At 53.0% G+C, this 12,246-nt stretch overlaps 1 protein-coding gene across 1 annotated transcript in view; it reads right to left on the bottom strand.

Moving 5' to 3' along the window:
* The window catches only part of LOC122542350 (NACHT, LRR and PYD domains-containing protein 3-like), a 93,168-nt gene extending 86,655 nt beyond the window's left edge, over positions 1-6,513 (bottom strand). Inside the window, exon 1 of the mRNA XM_043680040.2 lies at positions 6,495-6,513. The gene's annotated coding sequence lies outside the window, so the exon portion shown is untranslated. The remainder of the gene's footprint in view (positions 1-6,494) is intronic.
* Positions 6,514-12,246: the final 5,733 nt, after the last annotated feature.

Below are 12,246 nucleotides of genomic sequence, written 5' to 3'. Positions count from 1 at the left end.
ATTCAAGGCTCGCAACCAGATTGCAGCAGGTTTTGAGTCAGCTCTCTTTTGGTGGGTAACAATTAATAAAAATGTAGATTGGATAACTTACATTTTCTATAATCAACAGCGATTTATAAATTATACAAGAGATGCGGTTAAAGGAATATCAGACCAGCTTGATGCGACAAGGAGGATGGCATGGGAGAACAGAATGGCCCTTGATATGATTTTAGCAGAAAAAGTGTGTGTGTGTGACGTTAGGAGGAAGCTGTTGTACCTTTATTCCTAATAACACTGCACCTGATGGTTCAATTACTCAGGCCTTAAGGGGATTGACTACCTTAGCAGAGGAACTGGCTGAGAATTCAGGAGTAGACACATCTCTCACGGGATGGCTTGAACCCTGGTTTGGAAAATGGAAGGGGGTGGTGGTTTCCATCCTTACTTCCCTGATAGTAGTAGTCGGGATATTGGTGGCCGTTGGCTGTTGTATCATACCCTGGGACCTCCATCCTCCTGGGGTGGGGTGGGGCGGGGCGGGGTGGGGCGGGGCGGGGCGGAGGCGGGGGGGGGGGGGGGGGGGGGAGTCACACGCCGACTGACCTCACTGGGACCTCCTCTCAGGGGTACACACTGTCTGACCTCACTAGGACCTTCAACCTCCTGGGGGACAAACACACTGTCTGACCTCTCTGGGACCGCCATCCTCCCCGGGGTCATACACTGACCTCTCTGGGACCTCCATCCTCCCGGGGTCACACACGGTCTGACCTCTCTGGGACCTCCATCCTCCCGGGGTCACACACTGTCTGACCTCTCTGGGACCTCCATCCTCCCCGGGGTCATACACTGTCTGACCTCTCTGGGACCTCCATCCTCCCCGGGGTCACACACTGTCTGACCTCTCTGGGACCTCCATCCTCCCCGGGGTCATACACTGTCTGACCTCTCTGGGACCTCCATCCTCACGGGGTCTCACACTGTCTGACCTCTCTGGGACCTCCATCCTCCCCGGGGTCACACACTGTCTGACCTCTCTGGGACCTCCATCCTCCCGGTGGGACACACACAGTCTGACCTCTCTGGGACCTCCATCCTCCCGGTGGGACACACACTGTCTGACCTCTCTGGGACCTCCATCCTCCCCGGGGTCATACACTGTCTGACCTCTCTGGGAGCTCCATCCTCCTGGGGTCACACACTGTCTGACCTCACTGGGACCTCCATCCTCCCCAGGAGACACACACTGCCTGACCTCTCTGGGACCTCCATTCTTCCAGGGGGTCACACACTGTCTGACCTCTCTGGGACCTCCATCCTCCCCGGGGTCATACACTGTCTGACCTCTCTGGGACCTCCATCCTCCCCGGGGTCATACACTGTCTGACCTCTCTGGAACCTCCATCCTCCCTGGGGTCATACACTGTCTGACCTCTCTGGGAGCTCCATCCTCCTGGGGTCACACACTGTCTGACCTCTCTGGGACCTCCATCCTCCCAGTGGGACACACACTGTCTGACCTCTCTGGGACCTCCATTCTTCCAGGGGGTCACACACTGCCTGACCTCTCTGGGACCTCCATCCTCCCCGGGGTCACACACTGTCTGACCTCTCTGGGACCTCCATCCTCCCCGGGGTCATACACTGTCTGACCTCTCTGGGACCTCCATCCTCCCCGGGGTCACACACTGTCTGACCGCTCTCGGACCTCCACCCTCCCGGGGGGGTCACACACTGTCTGACCTCTCTGGGACCTCCACCCTCCCGGGCAGTCACACACTGTCTGACCTCTCTGGGACCTCCACCCTCCCGGGGGGTCACACACTTTCTGACCTCTCTGGGATTTCCATCCTCCTGGGAGGTCACACACTGTCTGACCTCACTGGGACCTCTGTCCTCCCCAGGAGACACACACTGCCTGACCTCTCTGGGACCTCCATCCTCCCGGTGGGACACACACTGTCTGACCTCACTGCGACCTCCATCCTCCTCAGGGTCACACACTGTCTGACCTTACTGGGACCTCCATCCTCCCCGGGGTCACACACTGTCTGACTTTACTGGGACCGCCATCCTCCCCAGGAGACACACACTGCCTGACCTCTCTGGGACCTCCATTCTCCCAGGGGGTCACACACTGTCTGACCTTACTGGGACCGCCATCCTCCCCAGGAGACACACACGGCCTGACCTCTCTGGGACCTCCATCCTCCCGGGGGGGTCATACACTGTCTGACCTTACTGGGACCTCCATCCTCCCGGTGGGACACACACTGTCTGACCTCTCTGGGAGCTCCATCCTCCTGGGGTCACACACTGTCTGACCTCATTGGGACCTCCATCCTCCCCAGGAGACACACACTGCCTGACCTCTCTGGGACCTCCATTCTTTCAGGGGGTCACACACTGTCTGACCTCTCTGGGACCTCCATCCTCCCCGGGGTCATACACTGTCTGACCTCTCTGGGACCTCCATCCTCCCCGGGGTCATACACTGTCTGACCTCTCTGGAACCTCCATCCTCCCCGGGGTCATACACTGTCTGACCTCTCTGGGAGCTCCATCCTCCTGAGGTCACACACTGTCTGACCTCTCTGGGACCTCCATCCTCCCCAGGGGGTCACACACTGTCTGACCTCTCTGGGACCTCCATCCTCTCCGGGGTCATACACTGTCTGACCTCACTGGGACCTCCATCCTCCCGGGGTCACACACTGTCTGACCTCACTGGGACCTCCATCCTCCTGGGGTCACACACTGTCTGACCTCTCTGGGACCTCCATCCTCCCGGGGTCACACACTGTCTGACCTCTCTGGGACCTCCATCCTCCCGGGGTCACACACTGTCTGACCTCTCTGGGACCTCCATCCTCCCGGGGTCACACACTGTCTGACCTCTCTGGGACCTCCATCCTCCAGGGGCGTCACACACTGTCTGACCTCACTGGGACCTCCATCCTCCCGGGGTCACACACTGTCTGACCTCTCTGGGACCTCCATCCTCCCGGGGTCACACACTGTCTGACCTCTCTGGGATCTCCATCCTCCCGGGGTCACACACTGTCTGACCTCACTGGGATCTCCATCCTCTCGGGGTCACACACTGTCTGACCTCACTGGGACCTCCATCCTCCCCGGGGTCACACACTGTCTGACCTCTCTGGGATCTCCATCCTCTCGGGGTCACACACTGTCTGACCTCACTGGGACCTCCATCCTCCCGGGGTCACACACTGTCTGACCTCTCTGGGATCTCCATCCTCCCGGGGTCACACACTGTCTGACCTCACTGGGACCTCCATCCTCCACGGGGGCACACACTGTCTGACCTCTCTGGGACCTCCATCCTCCCGGGGTCACACACTGTCTGACCTCACTGGGACCTCCATCCTCCCCGGGGTCACACACTGTCTGACCTCTCTGGGACCTCCATCCTCCCGGGGTCACACACTGTCTGACCTCTCTGGGACCTCCATCCTTCCGGGGTCACACACTGTCTGACCTCTCTGGGACCTCCATCCTCCCCGGGGTCACACACTGTCTGACCTCTCTGGGACCTCCATCCTCCCGGGGTCACACACTGTCTGACCTCTCTGGGACCTCCATCCTCCCGGGGTCACACACTGTCTGACCTCTCTGGGACCTCCATCCTCCCGGGGTCACACACTGTCTGACCTCACTGGGACCTCCATCCTCCCGGGGTGACACACTGTCTGACCTCACTGGGACCTCCATCCTCCCGGGGTCACACACTGTCTGACCTCTCTGGGATCTCCATCCTCCCGGGGTCACACACTGTCTGACCTCACTGGGACCTCCATCCTCCACGGGGTCACACACTGTCTGACCTCTCTGGGACCTCCATCCTCCCGGGGTCACACACTGTCTGACCTCTCTGGGACCTCCATCCTCCCCGGGGTCACACACTGTCTGACCTCTCTGGGACCTCCATCCTCCCGGGGTCACACACTGTCTGACCTCTCTGGGACCTCCATCCTCCCGGGGTCACACACTGTCTGACCTCTCTGGGACCTCCATCTTCCCCGGGGTCACACACTGTCTGACCTCTCTGGGACCTCCATCCTCCCGGGGTCACACACTGTCTGACCTCTCTGGGACCTCCATCCTCCCGGGGTCACACACTGTCTGACCTCTCTGGGACCTCCATCCTCCCGGGGTCACACACTGTCTGACCTCACTGGGACCTCCATCCTCCCGGGGTCACACACTGTCTGACCTCACTGGGACCTCCATCCTCCCGGGGTCACACACTGTCTGACCTCTCTGGGACCTCCATCCTCCCGGGGTCACACACTGTCTGACCTCTCTGGGACCTCCATCCTCCCCGGGGTCACACACTGTCTGACCTCTCTGGGACCTCCTCCTCCCGGGGTCACACACTGTCTGACCTCTCTGGGACCTCCATCCTCCCGGGGTCACACACTGTCTGACCTCACTGGGATCTCCATCCTCTCGGGGTCACACACTGTCTGACCTCTCTGGGACCTCCATCCTCCCCGGGGTCACACACTGTCTGACCTCTCTGGGACCTCCTCCTCCTCCCGGGGTCACACACTGTCTGACCTCTCTGGGACCTCCATCCTCCCGGGGTCACACACTGTCTGACCTCACTGGGACCTCCATCCTCCCGGGGTCACACACTGTCTGACCTCACTGGGACCTCCATCCTCTCGGGGTCACACACTGTCTGACCTCACTGGGACCTCCATCCTCCCGGGGTCACACACTGTCTGACCTCACTGGGACCTCCATCCTCCCGGGGTCACACACTGTCTGACCTCACTGGGACCTCCATCCTCCCGGGGTCACACACTGTCTGACCTCACTGGGACCTCCATTCTCCCGGGGTCACACACTGTCTGACCTCTCTGGGACCTCCATCCTCCCGGGGTCACACACTGTCTGACCTCACTGGGACCTCCATCCTCCCGGGGTCACACACTGTCTGACCTCACTGGGACCTCCATTCTCCCGGGGTCACACACTGTCTGACCTCTCTGGGACCTCCATCCTCCCGGGGTCACACACTGTCTGACCTCACTGGGACCTCCATCCTCCCGGGGTCACACACTGTCTGACCTCACTGGGACCTCCATCCTCCCGGGGTCACACACTGTCTGACCTCACTGGGACCTCCATCCTCCCGGGGTCACACACTGTCTGACCTCACTGGGACCTCCATCCTCCCCGGGGTCACACACTGTCTGACCTCACTGGGACCTCCATTCTCCCGGGGTCACACACTGTCTGACCTCACTGGGACCTCCATTCTCCCGGGGTCACACACTGTCTGACCTCTCTGGGACCTCCATCCTCCCGGGGTCACACACTGTCTGACCTCTCTGGGACCTCCATCCTCCCGGGGTCACACACTGTCTGACCTCTCTGGGACCTCCATTCTCCCGGGGTCACACACTGTCTGACCTCTCTGGGACCTCCATCCTCCCGGGGTCACACACTGTCTGACCTCTCTGGGACCTCCATCCTCCCCGGGGTCACACACTGTCTGACCTCTCTGGGACCTCCATCCTCCCGGGGTCACACACTGTCTGACCTCTCTGGGACCTCCATCCTCCCCGGGGTCACACACTGTCTGACCTCTCTGGGACCTCCATCCTCCCGGGGTCATACACTGTCTGACCTCTCTGGGACCTCCATCCTCCCGGGGTCACACACTGTCTGACCTCTCTGGGACCTCCATCCTCCCCGGGGTCACACACTGTCTGACCTCTCTGGGACCTCCATCCTCCCGGGGTCATACACTGTCTGACCTCTCTGGGACCTCCATCCTCCCGGGGTCACACACTGTCTGACCTCTCTGGGACCTCCATCCTCCCCGGGGTCACACACTGTCTGACCTCACTGGGACCTCCATCCTCCCAGGGTCACACACTGTCTGACCTCTCTGGGACCTCCATCCTCCCCGGGGTCATACACTGTCTGACCTCTCTGGGACCTCCATCCTCCCCGGGGTCACACACTGTCTGACCTCTCTGGGACCTCCATCCTCCCGGGGTCACACACTGTCTGACCTCTCTGGGACCTCCATCCTCCCGGGGTCACACACTGTCTGACCTCTCTGGGACCTCCATCCTCCCCGGGGTCACACACTGTCTGACCTCTCTGGGACCTCCATTCTCTCGGGGTCACACACTGTCTGACCTCTCTGGGACCTCCATTCTCTCGGGGTCACACACTGTCTGACCTCTCTGGGACCTCCATCCTCCCGGGGTCACACACTGTCTGACCTCACTGGGACCTCCATCCTCCCGGGGTCACACACTGTCTGACCTCTCTGGGACCTCCATCCTCCCGGGGTCACACACTGTCTGACCTCACTGGGACCTCCATCCTCCTGAAAAGTGAAAGTTGGTACTTTTTCCTTCAAACCATTAGATTCCCGGACCAGTCTGTGTTTATAATAACATTACAGCGTGACCACATATCCTCACGGTAACCTTCCCAGAAACAACATTCATCTCATTTCTCACCGTCTGCACAAGACACCCGGAAATCTCCCGCTGACTGTAGCAAACACCAGCTTCCGGGTCCGCGTGGGCGTGGGCGGGGCTTCAGTCACCCGCTTTTCCGATTCGCCCACCAAGCTGCCACTCTACACTTTCAGTAGCCAATAGGAGGCCGAGGCGGCCCTTTGTCGTCACTGCGCGGGAGTTCTGAATGGTGATCTCTGAAAGGAGTGGGGTGGGCATTGGTATCAAATTGGAATGAGGGAGAGTGGGGCAGGTTAATGGAAATTCTGAAGCCGGGTCACTGATCTGCAACGTTTAGTCTGAGTTTCCCCCACAGATGCTGCCAGATCTGCTGACATTTTCCAGCAATTTCAGATTTTTCTTTTGATGTTCCAGCATCTACAGTTTTTTTTTGGAAGATTAGATTCCCAACAGCATGGAAACAGGCCCTTCAGCCCAACAAGTCCACACTGGCCCTCCAAAGAGTAACCCACCCAGACCCATTTCCCTCTGACTAATGCACCAAAGGCTATGGGTAATTTAGAAATGGCCAATTCACACGGTGGCACAGTGGTTAGCACTGCTGCCTCACACCGCCAGAGACCCGGGTTCCCGCCTCAGGCAACTGTCTGTGTGGAGTTTGCACGTTCGCCCCGTGTCTGCGTGGATTTCCTCTGGGTGCTCTGATTTCCTCCCACAGTCCAAAAATGTGCAGGTTCGGTGAATTGGCCATGCTAAATTGCCCGTAGTGTTAGGTGAAGGGGTAAATGTAGGGAATGGGTCTGGGTGGGTTGCTCTTCAGAGGGTCAGTGTGGACTTGTGGGGCCGAAGGGCCTGTTTCCACACTGTAAGTAATCTAATCTTCGGACTGTGGAAGGAAGCTGAAGCACCTGGAGGAAACCCACACAGACAGTTGCCTAAGACTGGAATTGAACCTGGGTTCCTGGTGCTGTGACTCAGTAGTGCTAACCACTGAGCCATCGTGCCACATCATTCTTTGGTTCTTTTTGTTGAGGTTCAGTGGAGACCAGAGAATGAGGGAGCGAAGTAGAGAAAGAGAGAAGGAGACAGAGATTGGTTTTGAAATTGGAATGTGGGAGGTGGCCTCTTTGATATTTATTACAGCACAAATGCTACCTTCAACTCATCCCATCTTTGCCAGTCATCAAATATTCATCTACTTTTAATTCCATTTTCCAGGACTTGACCTTTAGCTTTCTATGCTGTGGTGCTACATTATCTTCCAAATGTTTCTTAAATGGTTGTCATGGTTCACACCTCTACCACCCTTTGAGGCAATGATTTCTGGATGCCCATCACTGTCTGGGTGAAAAACTTTTCTTTTAAATGTCCTGGCCCTTAATTTAAGTCTCTTCTCATTCCTCCAACCCCTCCAACCTCCAAGGAAAAGGTTTCCTCCTATCAACCCTCATGAATTTGTTGGCCACAATCCAGATCTCTCACTGCCTTCTTTGCTCTGAGGAAAACAATCCCAGCCTATTTAGTCTCTCTTCAAAACTGAATGTGGAGGAGCCAGAGTTGGACTTGTGTGGACAATGTTAAAAGAGGTTCTGGGATGGACAAAGTTAAAAAAAGTTCTAGGATTTACATATTAATGAAGCAAAACCTGCAACCCACTCTAAAGATGAAAGAGTTAACAAACCAGGTTTGTTCAATGTATCATTTCAGTTGCATGACACTAATCTTTCGCTATAAATTCTGTGTCCTGTGATCTTATACTCCACAACTACCCAATGAAGGGCTCCAAAGCTAGTGCTTCCAAATAAACCTGTTGGACTATAACCTGGTGTTGTGTGATTTTTAACTTCAAAACTGAAACAACTCCAGCTCAGACAACATCCTAGTGAAGCCCCTTTGTACTGTCTCTCATACAATCACATCCTTTCTATTGTGTCACAACCAGTACTGCACACAGTACTCCAGCTGTGGACTAACCATTGTCTTATGCAGTTCCCTAATCTCCTTGCTCTTGTATAAGCCTAGCCTGATAAAGCTAAATATCCCATATAGCTTCTTAATCACCTTATTTACCTACTTTGCTGCCTTCAAGGATCTATAGACATGCACACCAACATACTTCTGCACTTCCTGAAGTCTTACCATTCATTGTGCACTCCCTTCCCTTGTTTGTCCTCACAAAATGCGGGCCCCCGCATGTTTCAGGATGAAATTCAATTGCAACTGCTCTGTAGTCGAAGGCTTTTGTTCCCATATTTACTATACTAATTTTCATATAACCTACAAAGTTATTATTCAAACCTACATTTGTATTGAAATCATTAATGTATGCAAAAAACAGCAAGGAATTGGGGTTGTGCAAACAACTGGATTTAGAGGAACACTGACATCTTGGAACACACAAAAAACTGAAATCTTTGGAGAAACTCTGCAAGTCTGGCAGCATCTGTAGAGGGATCAGAGAGTTAACATTTCTAGTCCAGTGTAACTGGACGTTTAAGACAAGGATCTTTTCAACACAGGAATCAGCCTAGTGATTCTTCTCTGAACTGTATCCAGTGCAAGTATTATGCAAAATTAAGGATTGGAATCCAGAGCAAATTTTGTTAAAGATTGTTTCGTCAATCACCAATACAGCCGGTATCGAACTCCACTGGGAATGGGTGACGTTCAATTGTACTTTTATTTTGATTGGTTCAGATTTGGATGTTGGTAAGCAATTGAATTGTTCCAACCCAATTGAAGGTGGACTTTCCGGGTGTGCACTGCCCTGGATACCAGCCTATGAGTTGTCTTATTCAATTCAGGCCGAATGGGACTCTTTTGCTGTCTCCAGTCAGCATACAGGCAGCAACTACAATGGTCGGCCAACCCATATCCTCGAAATGTTTACAATCATTTGGTTTGGTGTTATTTTGGAGATTTGCAGAGGCTGATCCAGGGTCTGTCTATTCAGGATATGTCCTGAGTTCTCTCTGATATGCTCTGATATTGTCTTCATTCAAGTGGTTGAAGAGTGTTGTGCTGGAAAAGCACAGCTGGTCAGGCAACATCCGAGGAGCAGGAGAAATGCGGGTGTAAGTTCTTCAGCAGGAATGGCTTCATCCCTGATTCTCCTGCTCTCCGGATGCTGCCTGACCTGCTGTGCTTTTCCAACACCACACTTGTTGACTCTGATCTCCAGCATCTGCATTCACCTTCTTCATTCAAGTAATGTTTCCCTAGGCTCAGTTGGCCTGGGATGGTGTCCACTTCCATCGGAATAGCCTCTAACTCTAAGCTCAACTTGTCACATTTTCCAATGACAAAGCCAGATATATATATATATATATACACGACAATGGCAGTCAATGGCAGTGACTTGCAGTACCTGTTTGAAGTCCATTTGGGCTTCAGCTAGTAGATGCTTTTGCATGATTACATCATTAATTCCAGAAACCAAACAGTCTCTCAATTTTTCACATGCCACTGCCAGTCATTTTAACCTCATCAAAAATCCCAATATGTATTCCCCTGGTTTCAAATTGTCGAGTAAAACTGACAGCATGTCAAAATGAAAGGAGTTTGGGATCATAATATTTCTTAACTAAATCCATCAACTCTTGAAAGGCTTTAGTATGTGGTGCCTCGTGGAAAGTCAGGCTTCTAATAAATGAAAATGCTGTGGATCCACAAGCTGTCAGGAGAATTAGCCAATGCTTTTTATCTGCTCCAATGTCATTGGCTTGAAAAAAAAATCATTTCCACATACTGGGCCCAGGCTTTAATGGCAATATTGAATGAGTCAAGCTTCCCAAATAGTGGCATGATGCCAAAAATGCTTACCTCAACTCAAAGACAACTGTTGTGAGCGAATGTCTTCAGGAGTGTATTTTTCTTTCAACGCTACCGAAATACTTCCACTAATGCCAGTATCCTGTCGCCAAGTCACCTTCTATTTAGCCATAGAAAATCATTGCCATTGATCCAGCTTCATCAGCGCCAGCTCCAAGAGGGAGCAGAACCTCTGACACTCCTATTTGTTTTCTTTTCCTTTCCCACACTCCCACTGCCCCCAAATGGGACTGAGCAGTAGTTGCCTATATTTTCCTCAAAAGGTCCATGGCTGTGTGTACATATATAGTGATACAGTAAAAAGACACCGCTGTCTGAAGACTTTATTCTGCCTTTTCTATCAACAGGAGAAATATCCATGTGGTCAGTTAAACTTGAACAAGCCTGATAAATTGCTTGTGTCAACAAGTGAAGGAGAAGGAGTAGGGAGAGAAGGGTGGGATTAAATCAAAACGGAGTTGATGGGAAAATGAAGCCCTTTATCCCTAAAGGCATTGCGAGCATTGGTGGATACCGCATCCTCCCTCTCCAAGGGCTTGAGTGTAACTGTAGAACAGGGACAGGCAGTGCGCAGGGATGACTCCTCTATGGCCTACTGCCTGGACCTGTTAATAACCAGCCTGACCAGTCCCAGGAGCAGGCCCACAAGAAACTCCTTTGAACTGCCCACACCACTCTTCATCGGATGCCCAAAGATCAGATTGTGAGGCTGAAATGCAACTAAAAACATAACAAAAGCATTTTCCAGTAATTAGAAACAGAATGCAAACATCCACAACCAATATACACTTGGTCCATGGACTCCATAGTGCCTCAAAATAAGCAGTTGGGCTGGGAGTCTGTGAACTACCATAATCTGTGCATATGAGGAACTGCGGTGTGCAACACCCTCCACCTCAGATCCCCCAGGGAAAGAGGGATGACTCTGACTGGGAATCCCCACTGCCCAGTGGTAAACAGGAACACCAAGGTGTACCCAGGTGGTGGTTGAAAGAGTAGAGCTGAATGATGTGCAGCAGCAGTCTTTACAGAGCTTGCCATTTTGCCTCCCTGAAAGACATACAACACATATGGCTGAGGCAGCTCAGGCTGTAGGACACAGGCTCCCGAGAGGATTACCGCATTCTGGTAGCTATGTGAATTTCTGTCCAAACAATGGTACACATAGAGGGGATCCCACTGTACACATGAGCATCCTCCAACTGGAGCATGATGTGTTGGAGGTGATTTCCTCGAATTCCAGGAGCAGCAATTCCTGTTTTATATGCTGTTGCATTGTTTTGGAACTTTGAAAAAAAAGTCAAAACAACAGCATTTTTAAAAGGGAGAAGAGCAGACAAAAGGAAGCACATGGTGAGGTCAGTGCCGGAGAGAGAGGGAGAAAGAAACTGACACCACAGTGTACCTGCACAGTTACTGCCTTTGCTGTTTGAATTCATGTATCACTGGACATCGGTGTATGCCTGGGAAAATAAACAGCAAAATTCACAACTGATCTTGGAGGAACTGTTTGGGTGAAGTCACAGCATAGAAACAGATAAGTTAATCATTTTAAGTGTGTCTCACAGAAAGTCTGCTGTAGTGAGTAGAGCGGGTTCGTTCTTGATAATGTTTTTTGAGATATGTCTCTTAGAGTCATAGAGTCATAGAGGTGTACAGCATGGAAACAGACCCTTCGGTCCAACCCATCCATGCCGACCAGATATCCCAATCCAATCTAGTCCCACCTGCCAGCACCCGGCCCATATTCCTCCAAACCCTTCCTATTCATATACCCATTCAAATGCCTCTTAAATGTTGCAATTGTACCAGCCTCCACCACTTCCTCTGGCAGCTCATTCCATACATGTACCACCCTCTGCATGAAAAAGTTGCCCCTTAGGTCTCTTTTATATCTTTCCCCTCTCACCCTAAACCTATGCCCTGTAGTTCTGGACTCCCTCACCCCAGGGAAAAGACT

This window comes from Chiloscyllium plagiosum, unplaced genomic scaffold (assembly GCF_037043375.1).
Source record: "Chiloscyllium plagiosum isolate Xiang-an unplaced genomic scaffold, Cpla_swu_hap1 HiC_scaffold_33, whole genome shotgun sequence".
Classification (NCBI taxonomy): Eukaryota; Metazoa; Chordata; class Chondrichthyes; order Orectolobiformes; family Hemiscylliidae; genus Chiloscyllium; species Chiloscyllium plagiosum.
This window is presented reverse-complemented; position numbering and strand designations above follow the sequence as displayed.